Here is a 19,217-nt window from a genome sequence, read left to right as displayed (position 1 = left end):
ACTAAAAAAATAAATAAACCATTTCAGCGTTACTGACAGGAGGAGATATTGTAAATACATGGTTATTCATAAATGACATTCTTCACATATAATTAATATGCAATCGCAAAACGGCAATCTAAAACCATTGCACTGTCCTGTCCCCGAACAATTGCGTATAGAACTTCGTATACTGTATGTTTTCATTTCTTTTTTATTATCCATCTTTAATGTTTAAAATGCACAAAAAAGGTATACTAAAAAAGAAAATAACCGCAAATACTTTATCTCTTCAAAAACCACTATAGTAAAGTATTTAATTTCCTCTGTCGCATGCATGTTTAGTGATAATACATGTTCAACGGCCAACGTTACAAAATATATCTTTAATAATGATATAACACCCCCCCCAAAAAAAAAAATATATCTCCGTTGGCATTACCACAAAAACCACCTGAACAAACCAGAGGGCCAAACGCAGTGACGTTATCCCAATTTCCTTCGCAAAGAATATGAAAAAAAAAATCTTACGGTGAAAATGACGGAGGGAATAAAGATTCAGGGCTGGAATACCTCCCCAAGATTTCATTTCCGTTTGTAGCTTATCTCCGCTTCCTCCTCCTCCTCCTCCTCCTCCTCCTCTCGCCTCTTCCTCCTTTTACGCCTTTTCCTTCAGTCCTTTTTCCATCCACCCCATCTCCGAGGATCTCTCTTTCTCCCCCGCCCCTCCATCTCTCTCTCTCAATAAAAAAAAAAAAAAATCGAACCTCACGACTACATCCCCATTCGATTACCTTCATTTTCGGATGTGATGCTCTTGTTAAGCGATATCAGTTGTGATGGTTTCTTTTTTTTATTACACGCCGGACTTATTTCTGTTCACAAATATTCTGCCACAAATATAGTTTAGCATCCAGTTCACTACCTCGAGAATAACTTGCATCCAAGGGAAATTATAATTGATAAGAGCCTATGCGTCGGCCAGGATTCGAACCACGGTCTGGTTTAGAAACAACGTCCACCTGGCACAGAACACTTATTAATTATAATTTCTTATTAATCTGCCTTTCCCAAGGTATAGTGAATTGAAATTAAATATATATATATATATATATATATATATATATATATATATATATATATATATATATATATATATATATATATATATATTTTTTTTTTTCTACAGTAGTATGCAACAACAATAGCCTACTGGTAATGGAATCCACGCTTAGACTTGCTGCCGTTCATTTGCGGATTAGGGTACTTTGGACTTCGGTTTAGTACGGTACGGAACGTCCCTACGGTCGGAACTTTTTTACTGTACGGGCGCACTGAGTGCTCAAGACGTGCGTTCTATACTGTCTTTTAGAATAATTTCCAGTATGACTATTATGCATCTTCTCTCATATCTATTCTATTCAGTCAAAACGAACTGCAGCGCTTTATACAGTTACATACTACGGAAGTGTTTGGCAGTTTTGTAAACATAATTTACGGATTTATCATATATCGAGACATTCATTACCCACTGCTTCACCAGTCTATGACAGAGAAAAAAAATGATTCCACAAAATTGCATTCATGTTTCCAGCAACCCTGTTAATATCAAAATCAGCTCCGGAAAGCACATCTGACAGCGTTTGACTGTACTGGCGAATTCAGTTGTATTACTGTGTGCTACCTGGGCAATAAAATGAACAAATAGAACTTAATAAATATAAAAAAAGACTTAAAATTTTCATACTACGTCACATAGATTTTGAAATAATATCACTTAAAACCTCCTAAAAAGCACGTCACTCTACAAATTCCAAACCATACCCGACTAACTTGTAAATCCTCCATCAAATCGTAATTTTTTTTTGTCAAAAGAAAATTGTAACGTTGAAATGGCTTTTAATGAATGACTTTTCCTACTCTAACTGAAAAATTAAACGTTCTCTGAGTAGTGAATCTCCTCATATTTGACTGTAAATATTATACTACGTAGCTGGGTAACTGATTCCGCAACTGATGACAATATTTCTCGGGTAACAATTTTCACATTTTTTTTATTTGCGTTGAATTTCACGCTATAAGTGAAACAAGTTTCAAGTGACTTTCATATCCATGTCACAATGTAAGAAACTGAATACTATTGTCTTCATCATAAATATTTCACTCACACTGAAAGCATTAAAAACTAATACGACACTAGACAATACGTTTTCTTTCGCTCATCAATAATTCACATAAAACAAAAGCCCCCCCCAAAAAAATTAGTATGCACATTGTAGTGTTTATTTCTGATTTCTTGCTCATCAATGTTCCACACGCACGATGAAAGTAACGGAAAATGATTTCTATGTGTCAACGAAGACATTCGCCCCAGCCACATCTAATCTCAACACTAGAGAGCAGTTGGTACAAGTAGCCTGCCCAATGACAACTTCAACGGATACCCACCGCTATCATTCTTATCGCGCGGTTGCGAAACAGGTTCATTTTCAATGCCCCACTTTATTTACTGCTTTGGGGTTTTTCGATAACCACCAAATTACACGGATAACAATAAAAACAGTCATTTTGGCATAACTTATAGGGTGCAGCTGCAAAGTATGGTCAAAGAAATGAATTATTTACAGAACATTAAATACGAATGGTTTTACCCCCAACGGGGTGGGGATACTTCTCCGAGGCCTCCCATTTTGATGGAGAAACCTTGTGACGGAGCGATGAACATTTGCGGCTGGTGTTTTTACTATCGTTCTTTCTCTTAGATGCGACCCTCAACGGTCGATTAACAGCTACATACAGTGTTCATTGTTTAATTCAGTAGCCATACTTGATTTTATGGGACGTGCCCATTCGTCCCTCTTCGCCCAGTTCGAGAGTCGAACGTGCGTCCTAAACTATGCGTGCAGGGCGCACTTACAATTGAGCCACGAAGCCTGAGAGAGAGAGAGAGAGAGAGAGAGAGAGAGAGAGAGAGAGAATAATACTGTAAAGTTGGACTTTTAGCATCCGGCTGGGTAAGGTAAATGATCGTATAACGTCAGGAGTGTATGGCCACATCAGGTCCTGGGGCATACAAACAAATAATGAATATCCAAGATTAAAATCACGGTTACTGACCTTATGAATCTTTCATCTTTCGATTCCCTTTCGCTTGCTTATCTGTTGAGCAAAAGGAGCAAATTCCTCCTACCCTCTGTCTGATAACGCCTATTATGCATCCCTTCCCTATATTTACCCAGTGTTACCGCCATGCTCTGCAATTCTTTTTCTGCTTCTGCGGTACATATCTTATTTTTTCCTGTAAGAGGCCGTCTCTTCCGTCCAGGTAAAGCCAACCTTCTTCCAATTTTTGTTTTTCCATGTCTTTTTCACTTTCTTCGGGCTTGGTCTTCAAAAAAGTCATTTGGGTGTCTGTCTTATTAGCATTTTCTCTTAAAAATCTGTGACATGAGAAAAGACATTAGATTTTTGCGTTGACGCTGTATTTTAACAGAATATTCTATATAAATAAGTTATGATAAAACAACTCTCAGTCACTCAAAAATGTTTTGCAACATGTTATTTTTATCTTCATAAACAGTAATTTTTTCTTTTGATATTTACAAGGAAATGTAATTTTTTATTCGATTTTGGTTATTAATCATACGGTTAAAAATATAAAAAGAATGGTGAGTAAAAATTCATATTACGAAAAAATGACGAAACATTTTGAAAAATTTCACTTCAGATGATTGGGCAAAAGAGTCAAAGAAGAAACTATATTTCGAATCCAGATAAAAGCTTATTGACTAATAAAATAATATTGAATAACCATCAATGAAATATATATATATATATATATATATATATATATATATATATATTTCAACCATTATCGTTGTCAAAAACAAAAAGAAAAAATCTCATAACGTCGTATGTTATCGTGTGACTCCACATTCGGGCAGGAGAATTCAGTTAGAGCCACACCACAATCATTAGCTTGCATAAGATAATGTTTCTACGTAGATATTGCTCGGCAGCTTAGCGTAAATAAAACAACCATGTATAGAGGGATACAACAACAGAGAGAACGAGGAAACATGATAAATTCATTGTAAAAACTGGAGGACAACCCCATTGTTGCACTACTGTTAAGGATCATCATCGGATGATCACTGAAGGGGCTACCTAACTCCCCCTGACAACCGTTGTTGCTATAAAGAGAGAACATTGCTTTCCCTTCAAGTTGCTGCTCAAACCATCCGTAACAGGCTACATGAGACCAAGATATTATTTCATCATACTCCTCAAGAAACAATCAGCGAAACACAAAGAATAGAGGCTAGGGTTTGCGTTATAATATAATCCAGTGGCCGATGATTTCTGTAATGAGTCATCTTTTGCGATGAGGAGGAGACATTCTCCACTGATGAGCATGGTAGTCTTCTTCACTGCTGGCATTTAGCATTAACTAAATTAATGTTGAACAGCTAATTTTAATTCTTTAGAAACTTAGATAATAAGAAATACAAAAATTTATTGTTTCATAAGAGGCATCAAAATGATAGGCCTAAGTAGCAATGAAAGAAATGAGAAATTACACATGATAATCAAGAAACGATAAATGGGTGTGTGTATGTGCGATTATATTCTATGTATTACAAAAATAGACGTGAAATCTGTTAGTCTAGTTCAGTATATTTTATATTAAGTTTCATGAAAACAGTGAATGGAAAATAAGTACATGAAGCTAACCAGACCACTGAGCTGATTAACAGCCTCCTAGGGCTGGCCCGGAGGATTAGACTTATTTGTGTGGCTAAGAACCAATTGGTTACTTAGCAATGGTGAAGTGTCATTCCTTGCCAGATGAGGTTTTGCTCATTCCTTGGCACTGTGGTTTCACGTGGAACTGTAAATGGAAATAAGCATTCATCACCACTGAGGTGTCATGAAAAGGAAGATATGTAATCATTCATGGCCACTGAAGTTTCATGAAATGGTAAATGCTGGTTATCCTTCACTGTCGGACAAAATTTCATCAGGAATCGGCAGTTCCTTTCCAAATGAATCGGTCAATGACGTAATCATTCCTCGGTATTGAGGCTTCATAAAAACGATACAGGAAAGTAATCACTCCTTGCCAGGTGAGGTTTTTCCTCATTCTTCACCACTGAGATTTCATGAAACGTTAAATGAAGCAATAATTCCTTGGCAGAGAGGTTTCGGCTCATTCCTCGCTACTGTGTTTTCGTGTAATGGTAAATGGATAGAATAATTTCTTGCTACTGAGGTTTCACGAACTGGTAAATGGATGGTATCGTTCCTTGCATGATGAGGTTTCAGCTAATTCCTTGCCACTATGGCCTCATGAAACGGTAAATGGGTATACTCATTTCCTGCTATTGAGGTTTTTCAAAGTAAATGATGTAATCACTCCTAGCAATTAACGGTTCATGAAAAGGTAAATGGAATCATAAATCCTTGCCAAATGAAGTTCAGGCTTATCCCCGCAATTAGATTCATGAAACGGCAATGAAAAGAATCTATCTCCCGCACTGAGGTTTATGCAATGGCAAATGGAAGTGAACATTCATTGCAAGTTGAGATTTCTGCTTATTCCTTCCCATTACAAAGTTTTGTGAAGCAGTAAATCGAAATAACTATATTTTGTGATAAGAGGTTTCTTCTCATTCCTTACCACGGAGGTTTCATGGAACTGCAAAAGGAAGGAATCATTCCTTCTGCTCATTCCTTACCAATGAGGCTTTATGAAACGGTATACGTTTGTAATCGTTCCTTGTCACGTAATGCTTCGTGAAATAGTAAATGCATGTCATATTTCCTTGCTAATGAGGTTTCATGACACCTTTACGGAAGGTTTAATATTATTCCTTGCAGAATTAACTTGGCTCATTTCTTGCCATTGAGATTCGTGAGATAAGTGGAAATTACCATTCCTTACCACTGGGGTGTCCTTGAAAAGTAAATGGAATAAGTAATTCCTTGCCAGATGAATGTTTAGTTCATTCCTTGACACTGGGATTTCATGAAACGGCATTTGGATGTGATCATTCTCTGCCATTGAGGCTCATTGAAATAGTCATTGGAAGCAATGATTTCTTTTCGTGTGAATATTCTGCTCATTCCTTGCATCGAGACTTTCTAAAACAGTGAGAGCCATTATTCCTTGCCAGATGATGTTTCTATTCCTCCCTCCACAAAGGTTTTCTGATATGGTAAATGGAAGTAATTATTCATCACGTGATGGTTTTTTGGTGCCATTCCGTTTCATGAAACCGAAAATGGAAACATATGGAAGTAATCATTTCTTACTAGCTGAGACTTCCATCAATTTTTAGCCTCGGCGTTTTCACGGAAGGAATGGAAAAGACGGCAGTTAGATGAGGAAAGAACTATGAAGTGAAGAGTTTACAGCTGGTTTTTTCGTCGAGAAAACGACCATCCGAATACGTGTGGTCTATTACGCATACTTAATGAGTCGTTAAGTGTAACGCAAAGGGTGATTAACGCCTCGCAGGATTGGTTACAGCACCGGTGTTGCAGGGTTATTGCACATGCAAACTCCATAAAACCCACAAAGTTGCTCCATTTTACCGCGTGATGAAGTCTTTGCAAGATTACTCTTAAAATTTCCGTACTATGGTTTAAGCCCATTTATCACATTTATCATATATAACTAAATCTCAAAAGCAAACAATTAATTTTGGCTGAATGAAATGTCATACGAGTATCATAAGTGGCTTCTATGATGAATTTTATTCTTAATGTTCTATGCAAATTTTAGTTTACTATGGTAGTTTGAAAATATACAATAAACTCTAGGATTTTTACTTTGTGATGTTCCACAGTTGTTTCAAGAAAAGATTTTTCTTTTACTTAGCGTATCTGTATATCTTAGTTTATTCGAAAATTTTATTTCTTCCAAACACTCGATTTATACTGAGAAACATGTCACATCAATCTCCTCCAATTCTTTCCATGTAGGTTACAATTTATGTTAGCAAAAATAACCTTTTTATTTATTTATTTTTTTTTTTGCTCTCTCCTATGATTTCTTTCAAGTACGTGAAGTACGTGTTTACAACTTTGCGCACACAACAAACAAGAACATAACGCCCTCTGAAAGCTAAAGAATTTTCCTTTAGAACTCTACTTATGAAAAATTTGTATGGACATAATTATCTAACGCTTTCATGATATGATATCTAGTGATTACGCCCTCTACTTGTCATTCCGAATTTGAAAGAGAAGTAGAGTAGTTACGATTTCTGCTTAAATTGACGAAATATAAATGTTACTTCACAAGCGCTTGGTATTTTGAATACATCAGCACCGTCAATTTATTTTAGTGTCAAATTGGAAGAAAATAGCAGATATGCTTTTTATCTCTTAGAGGTGATAGTGAAACTTGACGGCAGGTTTTTGGAACCAGTCGCCTTATGTACCGGGTACCATACTCTGGGTTAAGTATACTTTAGCTTTAACCAGACCACTGAGCTGATTAACAGCTCCAGGGCTGGCCTGAAGTTGAGTAGATTTATTTACGTGGCTAAGAACCAATTGGTTACCTAGCAACGGGACCTACAGCTTATTGTGGAACTGAACCACATTATAGCGAGAAATGAATTTCTAATCACCAGAAATAAATTCTCTTATTCTTCATTGGCCGGTCGGAGAGACGCGGGGCCAGCGAGGCTGGGTTGAGAACGGAACCCACCCTGGCGTGGTAACGTATTGAGGGTGGGGACAATGAACCTAGGTGTTTGTTTATTTAGGAGTTTTGTACCCAAAATACATGCCCACCGCCTAAACACATTCTAAATATAGCAAACATAATAAGTAAATAGGCTCATTATTAAAATGTTCACAATTATGATGATAAAAATGTCATTTATCAACATGTTTTGCCAAATTAGTTGATGGTGATAACTATATTTTGTAAAAATGCTCTATATTACTATGCAATATTAATCCACTTTTTCATTTATCAATGTCGCATAAAGGTTTTTATAACTAGACAATCCTTGCATACCTCTATGGATACTTTATAAGCGTTGCGTTCCCGTTGAAGTCATTTTTATTTAACTAAGTTAAGTATAGAACGTTATTTTGTATTTATTGACATTTTACTGCAAACCTTTCTACAGGATGTTATCACAACAATTTGTTATTCACCTGTAACATGTCTCCAAAGGACGCAGTTGCACAAACACACACACACAAATTTCGGTCTAATTTTCAGAGCATTTTTAATGTGGTTAGGTTCATTCTGAAATATAAGTTTTGAGAGAGAGAGAGAGAGAGAGAGAGAGAGAGAGAGAGAGAGTTGCAACAACTGAAGGTCACTAGGTCTAGATTCCTGATGGATACTGAAGATGAATCGGGATACTGACATGTCTAGATTTTATTTTTATTCGTATAGTATTTTTTCGAACGTGCGTACGGATGGTGGGAAGGAAGGAAGAGGATGTATGCCAAATTCTCAGGCATCGCGAGGGCACCTGTTAATTCAATTCAGTACATTTATCAAAAACGTAGTAGCGTTTATATACATCGCCGTTTTTGGTATCAAGTAGCGACACCAATTGCCAGATGTACGGCAAATTTGTTCTCAGAAGAGGACATTGGCCAGACCCACTTTTCTTTTTTATTTCTAGTTCCAATTTAAAGTCTGATATTACGTTTCTTATTTACTGATTCTGCTTCTTTATATATATTTCTATATAAACATATCCTTCCACATGAGAAATGTGTTTACCTTTTAAAAAGAACAGGCCTTCTGTAGACCTGTGGGCTCTGAACATCTGACGGAGACGGGTGAGACTTGGGAGCAATGAGATGAGAGTGAACGAGCTGTAAGAACACAGAACTGATGTCTGCTCGAAGAAGATTTTTAAAAATGAAAATTTTTCGACATCATATTATTTAGTTTCAATATATGATTTGTTTTAAAGTTATCAATTGATTTTTTTTTAACTTGGTAAGGAATCGCTGCCTAATTATTCAGAATCCTCCAGTAGGGAAATTTTTTGTGTATATACAATTTATATACAGAAATGACATTAGAATTTGAGAAATTTAGAAATTTTTCCATATGTAGCCAATTTGAAAATAAAAGTTCATCTTGGTAGCTCCCAATTTATGAACGTAGCCTAACTCATTAACTATTTTTCAAACTTAACTACTTTTATACGCTGTTTATGATGAAAACATGAAAAATTCACAGTACACTTACTATGCACGATAGTGCACATTACTACAGACCTTGAGGACAATTTGTATCAAGCTGTAAAACATACAGTAGACCTTCCAACATACAAATGCTTGCTACCCAATGTCTTTCTACAGTATCTAAGAAATTTATGTCATTTTAACATAAGTTCAGCAAAACCTTTATAAAAACGTTGCCTTGGCACTGATACTTATCGACAGGCGGGGCGGTGGTCGGTAGGCCTGCAGCAATCCACGGGCTTAGTAAATGTGACCCGGGCTCTGCAGATCTTTCACTGGATATTATCTTGAGCTATTATTGGCTATTGTTTTCAAATGTCAAAGAAGGTAAGACTGCAAAGGAGGTGAGGTATTTGTTTGTTAATTGGCGAACTTTTTCAATTTATTTAATATCTGTTAAAAAATGGTGCCATACCTGTTCCAGTCTATGGGGATAATTGCTTTTTACATAAATGATACAAAGCACCACAGATGAACTATTACTTTCGTTAACCAAGGCAAATTATCACTAAAGATCATTACTTTTGACTTGAGTGATGTATAATACTATTATTAGGAACACTTTTCTTTACCTAACTGATGTTAATACTGTTACTACAGATAATTACTTGTTACTCAGCGGATAAAAAGTACCATTACAGTAAACCTAATGTGCTAGCATATATAAATGAATATACCTGGATTGTCTTCTCGGAATAGCTTGCAAATCAAAGCCATAGGGAGATCCCATGAGCATGGCAGCCGCGCAGAATGTATCCAGTACTGCGCCTCTTGAAACGCCAGAAGTTTCCAGGTGTCTGGCTTGGGACAACTCATTTGTCCGATGGCTTTCTTCTTCTAGAGTTGGGATTTCACACTTTTGATTTTCCGTAGGTCCTTCGTGACATTCACTGCCATGAAACTCTGGGACACTTTCATCGACTGAAGTTCTTCTTGAGTACCCTGGCAGCTGTGATGATGATGTACTGGAATGAATGCCTGCACTGGAATCATCCACACATGGTATCTGATAGAGAGCTATTTCGTCGAGGGACAATACCACGGATACCAGCGTTTCTTCTGCTCTTCCAGTCACTCATATCAAAGTGGTGAGCTGCTGGGATGCGGTACTTGAGCAAAAACACGTTGCTTTCGTCTTCGGTGTCTAAGCATGTATTCTTATCACCATCGGCATCACTAGATCGGTCGCTCCCAAATGGCACCTTAGCATTTTTCCTCATGTTTCTGTTGCTTCTACTTGGAATAACATCATAAGAATTGACAGCACGTCTGAGCGGACTCGAAGATTGATATCTACTCGCTATTTCTCCTGTCATTACTAAACCGACAGACTTCCTTTTTCGTGACGTATACTTCAGCTTTGTTTTATAACTTGGCATTCTACTACTGGGACGAAAGGACAGAACATTAACATTGTTATCCTTATTTACGTAATACAAGCCTAAACCACTGCCTCCAGAATGCGCTATCTCTGCTCCTTCATTTTCTGAACTTGAGAAGCGAGTTGGTTTTCCAAGCATGTCGTTAAACCCGTCATTTGGAATAATAACATTCGTGAAAACGCATCCAATGCGTTTTGGATCCACATCCTCTGGAAAATCTTTCAGATAGCTTGAGTAAGACTCAGATTCTGAACTGTCCTGAAATGTCTGACTAGGAGTTTGCCAGTCTTTAGAGATATTTATTATTGTATAATTAGTGGCAGGATCTACGGGTGCGCGGTCTGAATGCCGGTGGTCGCGCAACATTTGCTCTCCAGCAGGAGGAAGGCTGATTCGTGGCTGCTCACTCAAATCGGCATAATCCGAACACAAGGGATTTTCTTTAGTCAATTCAGGAAATACAGGCGGAAGAGCCTTGAGCCTTTCTAAGGGCTTTTTGGCTTTTGAAGACTGGCCATCAGGGCTTCTTAAGTGAGGAACCCCGTTTTCACTCATGTCTGAGTTAACGCATACATTCTCTGCACCAGTTTCAGATTAACATAACTGTGTCGATGGTAGGCAGCGACAAACACTTGGTTCTTACACTCTTCCTGTACAAAAACGACTGACGGCATCCGTCTCAGCCACGTTGCACACTGAACGCGCGATAACCTACAGTACAACATTATCTAATCTGTAGTCCACTCAGGAGTGCCAAGAGCCTCCACTGAAATCGTATTTCCTGGTCATCTTAGGAGTAAATGTTTTCAGAAACAGTAAACTCCGGTCAGAGTACACATGCGAACAATAACGAATATCCTCTCGAACTCAGTGACTATTGTCGTATCTTGCTCGCATCCGCCTCACTGCATAACGAAATAAATACTAGATACGTTAAGACCGACATTGCTCACACTGACATACGGCTTATGCAATATACAACAGTTTGCTAATGCTGCTTCGTATATACACACAAATTATCTATGTACATACATACATACACACATACATACATACACCGATCTTCTGTCACGCATACTCTGGGACGGAAACTATAGCTACAGCTTTACAACATATTTCCAAATTAATATGAGTTTATATTATTCTTATAATATCATGATATATGACCCTCCGTTTACTATTGTGTTTACAGCTAAAGCACAATTTACTTGCAAGGCTTTATACCTACACCGAAATAACTGTCTCCGTTAAATTCATTCAATTTTTCAGTAAAGTGAATTATCTACCTGAAATAACTACGTCACACGTTCAAGAAATGTGGCAAAACAAATACCGACATCGTAAAATATACTGTAGTAGGTCACTTGCACACGATCTCATTAAGCTAATGTAAAACAAACATTGCAATGGCATTCTTATTAAATTTTTAGCTGTAAGACAAATGCATCAAAATATAAAATGCTTTGAAACGTCCGATCGCTATGCTGACCGAGAGTCAATATGACGAAGGAAAATAATGTGAAAACTTCCTTTGTGGCAACTCACTGTTCAGATAAGAGTATCCGGGTTGGTATCGCACGGCTGCGAACACTGTTGCCAGATTTAGGAAGACGCTGGCCGAAATTTTTACTCTTTTTAAGATTTCTGAAAAAGGAGTCAAAGTAGCGACATGAAAGTGTCAGTAAGAGGAAAAATCGCCTGCATTTAAACGGACACCGCCGTACTGAGTGGGATCGTCAAAACCAGAATAGGACGGGGCATAATTTTTCTCCATTCTTCTGATAAACTCCTTCACAATGTTGAGTAGGAAGAATTCTTTAATAAATTATATAAGCACAAAACGAACGTCAGGAGAAAAGCAAACAAGAATAGAAAGCAAACGACGAGGGAGAGAGAGAGAGAGAGCAAGGGAAAGAGAGAGACAGTGAGTTTGCTTTTTGTTCAATATTCTTTACCGTCAAAGGTGGTATGGTTTAAGGAATCTTATCTTCCGGCTTTACGGTTGACCTATCCAGTTTTTTTTTTTTTCCTTAAGCTTTAATTCAGTCTCTTCACACTACCCATATATTTAATAAAACAGCCAGAAGCAAAAAGCATTGAAGTTCACCCAAAGCGTTGTTTCTGAACGCCATTAACTTTTTGCAAACGTTGTCAGCACCATGTTTAGATTTCGACTATTTCTTCACAAGCGGTGGGGGCTTGCGGGTTGGGTGGGGGTTACCGAATGGAGTACTGGACATATAGTGGCCTTTCTATACTTGAACCTCTTTCAGACGAAGAAAACAATGACGAGCGAGATTACTTAAAGGAAGTGGTTGAGTGTCCAGGGAGCAATTAATTTCGATCATTCCCTTTCGTTTTATTTCAATAACACTAGCTTGGACTTTTCTTTTAATCAAAGCCTTCTGCATTAATCATTTCAAATGGCTCAGTACCCAAGTATAATATTAATTTATATATATTTATATATATATATATATATATATATATATATATATATAAATATATACTATATATATATAGATATATTTATATATATATATATATATATATATATATATATATTATTATATAGTACATATATATGTATATACTGTATATATATATATATGTGTGTGTGTGTGTGTGTGTGTGTGTGTGTGTGTGTGTGTGTGTTAATACTTTTTCATAAATATCTTCATCAACATTTTCACTTCAGGTCAATGATTTTCTCTTTTATCTTGCGCATTTTCTGCCTAGACTTCCACCCGGTCAGGTAGCCATGGTTTTCCATAAGTCCGTGAATTTCTGCCCTTTCTTCGTCATTGGTCTGATGCTTTCACATTTAATCTCTGATGGTGAGTTTCATTCCTTTCTCAACCATATGTTTACCCTCTGAATTTCGTTTGTAGCCTCTGAACGCAAAATTAGTAAAACATCTCTCAAACACTCCAGACATGAACCTCAACACTTGGTAGCCACACCTTTTCGGTACCGACCTCACATTCTTTACGACGTTTCCACTTTCATAGTAAAGTACAGGTGTTCTCAAAAAGCGTGGATTTTTGCTCTACTTGCCATTTGCATACTTCCATTAACCAGTATTACTGATACCCATTGGCATTTCGTCCAGGCCGTCATTACTTTTTCCTTACTGCCCTTTAAATACTCAGTACTGGCTTCCAAAAGTATATGTATGTGTACGAACACATATGATATATATATGTTATATATATATATATATATATATATATATATATATATATATATATATATATATATATAATAATAAATAAATACATGTATATATATACATGTATGTACGTACGTATTTGATTGTCTTCTTTAGGATTTCCCTTGTCGAGGCTTCCTGTTTTGATTGTTAAATCTTGAGGGAGTAATGAACACTACTTGTGGTGTTTTTCCTCTTCCCTTTGCTCCCTCTATCCCAGGTGTGACCCACACCGGTTGAACAACATCTAGGGACCTAATTCACAAGAGGCACACAAGATTTTATGGTAAGTGCCTTATCTGTCTCCCACCATCCTGTTCGATTCTTTGAGCTCAGTGACCTACTGCTGCTACACGAGAGAGAGAGAGAGAGAGACAGAGAGAGAGAGAGAGAGAGAGAGAGAGAGAGAGAGAGAGAGAGAGAGAGAGAGAGAGAGAGAGCAGTAAAGTTTCATGGCAGAATGTGACACCAAGAGTGAGAATTGAACTCGATAAACTTCGCCGATCGGCTCGATGCTGCAAACTATTTCTCCCTCCGGTACTAGCACCTGACATGTCTATAATTGAGAAATGGGGTTATGAGTTAACTCAGAATAATCCTAAGGCTATTTTAGCCATCGCACTTCGGTTTTTCTCTGCAGAGCTGAACGAATTCATCGGGAATCTGCCGGGAAAGTTATAAATACCATGGATTCGTATTTTGTTCGTAAACTCAACAACTTTATCCCAAATATATTCAAAGAATTTTATTTACCGACTAATCCTGTCGTATAAGTCATTTTGTTTCCACAGCTTATTTTTACTTCTCTGAATAATTCCCACAGAGCTGACTTCATTGCTTACATTTGCTGAAACTTTTAAGCGACTCTGTTACTCCATGCCATACTGGTGTTTCATTTAAAGCAACGTTACTCGTTCTCTCTTTCCTGAACGAACTTGTTACCCGTCTCATTGTAATGGTTCTCTTTGAAGTGTTTCACAATGCCGTGGATATTCGTCTTTGAAGTTATTCCAATCAATCATTGTATATCTTCAACTTTACCGTAATGAAAACTCACATGGGACACTGAAAAACTCATAACTAATCCGATTAATACGAAAATAAATAAGACTGGCTTTGTAAGCTTCCGACCTTATACTGAACTCGTGCCAAGAAACATGAGCACAAAAGACAGTAATTAAAACCACGATATCATCATTTACTATAAAAAAAATTTCCTACGAAATAACTGTAACAGATAAGCAGGGATAGTTATAGTATCAAATTATCACTACCACTACAACGAAAAATCTCCTATTAAAAACTTATGGTTTCTGTTCCTACTCAATAGTGACTAAAAATACTTAGAATTAAATATTTAAAGATCTGTTGGATCACGTAACTGACTTCACGACAAACGTCCAAATAAAAATACAAGCAATGTACAAGGGAAAAATTTTGCTAACGGCAGAGGTCGTATGAACTGAAGTAATCAGAATGACCAACACTAATTTTCTATAAAGCAGCGTATTTCCTTCAACGAGCCCTACTTTCCGTTCGCATTATACTATAAATTAAGGTGTTCACCTTTTTAGTTTGCTATAGGACAAAAATGAGTGAAGACTCGTCTCACACCTAAAAAAATACATAGATATCTGTAATAATTTACGCGTACGCCGAGTATTTAATTATCATATGAGTTCAAGGCAGAATGAAGCATGGCAAATTAAAGGCTAGCCAACTAATTTCAATTCTGGTAAAATCTATTTGGTCAAATTATGATTTTCACATCCGGTGACAGTGTTAAAACTTCTTAGGGAATAAAATTTCAGTGTGTCTCAAAACCGTGCGCCCCTACTGAGCCCTTTAATATATACCAGTATTTCAATGTTTTACTATGCAAATTTTCTCACGTTCTCTCCCAGCAGTTGGGGACGCGTTGGGAGCCCTGCAAGATGTGAATTAATTGGAAAATGACTGTAACAGCACCAAAATGATTAACTTTATTTTACTGGACGCAAAACAACAACAAAAAAAAAATTGCCAAGTTTACTTCATTTTAGAGGGAGTTGGGGAGGGTGGCCGCATATATTTAATGATCATTTTCGACTTACCTTGAGCATAGCAGCTTTATCAATTTGTGGAAAAGGAATGATGACGTTCAATGCTAACAGAATTAGGTAACCTAAGGCTAATAAAAACAATGGCAGTAGTTACGCCAGTCAAATAAATTGCTGCGTAAACAATGAATAAATGAATTTTTCAAGGTATAGTCTGGACTTTGTGAAGTACCTGCAAAAGAATTAGTCACCAGAGTTCACTCATGAAAAAGTATTTTTGGTAAAAATGGACAACTGGGGTTGCCATAGCTGTCAGCATAAATGATAACAATCTTTAGTAAAATTGTAAAAGATATAAAACATCAAAATACACAAAATTGTATCAAAAGAAAAAAAAATATTCATTACTAACATAAGAGACAAAACATTCAGTGACATTATCAGAATACAAATGCATGAGACAATGAGCATAAACATTCGTGTGGACATAAACAAAATATTTATAAAAACACCATTTGAAAAGGGACAATAAAATACAGATATAAGTAATCATCAAGGCAGGGAAGAAGAGTTCGGTGAACATTTCTCTAACACCAGAGCTACATAAATCACAAGAAAAAAATACAAAATACTCCAAATAAGTTTCTTTCATATTTGGACTGTTCTCTACGTCGTGGAAGCAGGCAACATAGTTCTCATTGCGGTGAGATTAAAACCATGGGTGCTTTGGGTGGACTTGTGGGTGACGGAATCTTGACATGGGTGACGACGAAGAAATAACTGATAAGGACTCTTGATTTTTTGGGGAAAAGCAGTATACACAAACACACACACACACACGAATCTCTTCTGACCTCGGTTGTGCCACCGGGTATCTAAGGATTGTTCCTTTTTCTACTTTATCAAGCAACATAATCAGGGAATAAAAAAAAGGAGGGGTAGGTGGGTCAGCAACCTGACTTAGAAGGGACGTGTGACCTTAGGACACGGACTAGATATGCATATGGGAAGTCAAAAGGGATTTGACCTCTGTCGAGCAAATGGTCATTATTACAAAAGCCACCGGTAAGCAAGTTATTATCTAGGGTATTCCACATTTCACCGTAGCTTCACTACCCGTGTATCAAGCACCGGGTCAATGTAAATCATGCTTCATAAAAGGACAGGGACACGGAATACAAAACTGAAATACACCAGTTTTCAGCACAAATCATACTGTATATAACTGGGGTGTGTAGGAGTTTGTTGGGTAAGACCTAGGCTTTGCAACAAAAATGTCAACTGGGTTCATGCTTTCAGGGCCTTGCCTGAGTGGATGAGGGGAGGGAGGTTTCTTAGATCTGCAGTAGGTGGGGATCCGCTACCGGTAGGGGCAAAGCTGGCCCAACGACTCCCAGTTGGTGGGAGATAATCCCGGGGGATGATCGGCGAGACGGGGGTGGCTGGGGTGGGCGTGGTGGGGGAAACAGGCGTGGCCAGCAGCGGGGTGCCGAGGGGTGATAATGCCAGGTACTCGCCATCACCTAAGGGCAACGGCAGAGTGTGCATCTTCGGGGCCGCTATCACCACCCGTGGCTCCAGGTGGATGGGGGTAGTGATCAAAACGGTGTCGTCGCTTGCCCTTCGGAGCGACCCATGGCGACTGCAGGCGCTGATCACCAGGGCAGCGTCGTCGCTTTCTCGTCTCAGTGACCCATGACGGCTGCACGTACTGATCAGCAGGGCGTGTGGTGGTTCTTCGCCCTCCCGCCGGAGTGATCCATGACGGCTGCTGTGGGGAGAGGAACGGGGTGAAGCTCTTGGGGATGCCCTTGGTGTTGCTCTGGCTGATGAACTCCGGCGGATCCTGGCCCCTGGTGGAAGGTCTGGGGCGGGGCCTTCGGGCATAGTAGGGTCACATGAGGCCAGGCGTCATAAGGCATTAGCCAGGTCGGTGAGCTCGATGCCTAGGGCCACCGCCGGCAGGGAGAGGGAGGGCCCCACGGGGCATCCTGCTCCCTCCCCCCGAGCTGACCCTTGCCGGTGCACCCCCGCCCCTGACCCTGACCCATCAAGCATGGTCATGGGCGGCTTTCAGAGCCCTCATCCGCCACGGTGGTATGTCTCCTTCCACAACCTGTAGGAGGAGGGAAGGAAGGGGGATGGGGAGGGGAGGGGGCCAAGGCTAGCTATCCCCACTCACAGTGCCACCGCCCCTCGCTCTCCAGATCCGACACAACCACTGTTATCACTTCTTCAGGAGATCTCTACTCCAGTACTGAGCCCCTCCGCTCACTCCACCACCGCCACCACCACCACCACACACGCACACGAACTCCCACTTGTTCAGTTTATCAGTAAAGCACTACGACTGCGTCTCCTACAGGAGGCAGAGGCATCAAAAGTGAAGGAGTAGGTCTCTCCAGTGGGATGGGAAGGGGGCGTAGGGGTGGATACCACTGAGACCAACAGTGGCGATGACGTGCTGACGGCGACGGTGACGCAGAGACGTCGGCGGTTGAGAAGATGGAGGAGACGACGGTGCGTTCTGGCGGGTCTCCCTCGAGGAACTGCCCTGATGGGGGAGTCAATGCGCACACCTTACGCGCGCATCCACTGACACCTTTCCCCTAACGAATGGTTGGCAGTTGATTAGTGAACACATTAAAGCTCATTGAACAAAACAGTTACATTTAAAAAATTCTCCTACTTCACTTCCTCAGCTGTAAAATAACGAAAGAAAAACTACAACACAATAAACTAGATAGAATGTGATGATGGCTTTTACTCAAACGTCACAACAAATCAGAACAAGGAAAAAAGAAAACAAATAACTTATAAGTATTCGGGAAGATGATGTCCTTTGGAGCAGGCGCCCTGTTGAGCCCTCCTACTTCTGGGGGTACCTCCCTTCCACTACCCATTACATCCTCCCTTTCTCCCTCCCCTACATCTTTCCTTCTTCCCCAAACCCCTCCCCACCTCTTCCCCTTCAACGGAACTGTTTGCACATGTCATCAGAAACGCCCGAGGGTCGGCGATACCGCCACGAACCGTCGTACAGCAACCACCCGCAATGCTGCTCAAATGCTGTTCAAAATGCTGTTGCACACCCATCTCTCCATCCGGCAGACATTTCTCTACATGATTGTTGCCAAATATCTAATACGTACATTATTATTAAGTATTTGCCAAATACCTCACGTATGGTGGACGAATATTTTCAGCAACAATAATAATATTTTCCCCACTCTCGCAATCGCAGTTTGCCTTTAATGCAAGGTCATGGCCTCGAAGGAAGGCTGGAATTCAGGAAGTGTTGTTAAAAAATTAAAACAAAAGGTAAATAGATGGTGCTACTTGAGAGGGGCCCACAACAAAATTCTTAAACAT

The 19,217-nt window shown here is 39.0% G+C and overlaps 1 protein-coding gene across 2 annotated transcripts in view; it reads right to left on the bottom strand.

Annotated features, from left to right (window-relative positions):
- The window catches only part of LOC136833789 (uncharacterized), a 336,866-nt gene that overhangs the window by 118,226 nt on the left and 199,423 nt on the right, over positions 1–19,217 (bottom strand). The window contains exon 1 of one of the 2 annotated variants that reach the window (XR_010851587.1): positions 9,891–11,490. The exons of the other annotated variant lie outside the window; for it this stretch is intronic. The gene's annotated coding sequence lies outside the window, so the exon portion shown is untranslated. Of the gene's footprint in view, positions 1–9,890; positions 11,491–19,217 lie in introns of those variants that run through there. 2 annotated transcript variants of the gene reach the window in all.

The sequence above is a fragment of the Macrobrachium rosenbergii genome, chromosome 52 (assembly GCF_040412425.1).
Source record: "Macrobrachium rosenbergii isolate ZJJX-2024 chromosome 52, ASM4041242v1, whole genome shotgun sequence".
NCBI classification, from domain to species: Eukaryota; Metazoa; Arthropoda; class Malacostraca; order Decapoda; family Palaemonidae; genus Macrobrachium; species Macrobrachium rosenbergii.
The sequence above is the reverse complement of the archived record's forward strand: the minus strand, read 5'-3'. Positions and strand labels throughout refer to the sequence as shown.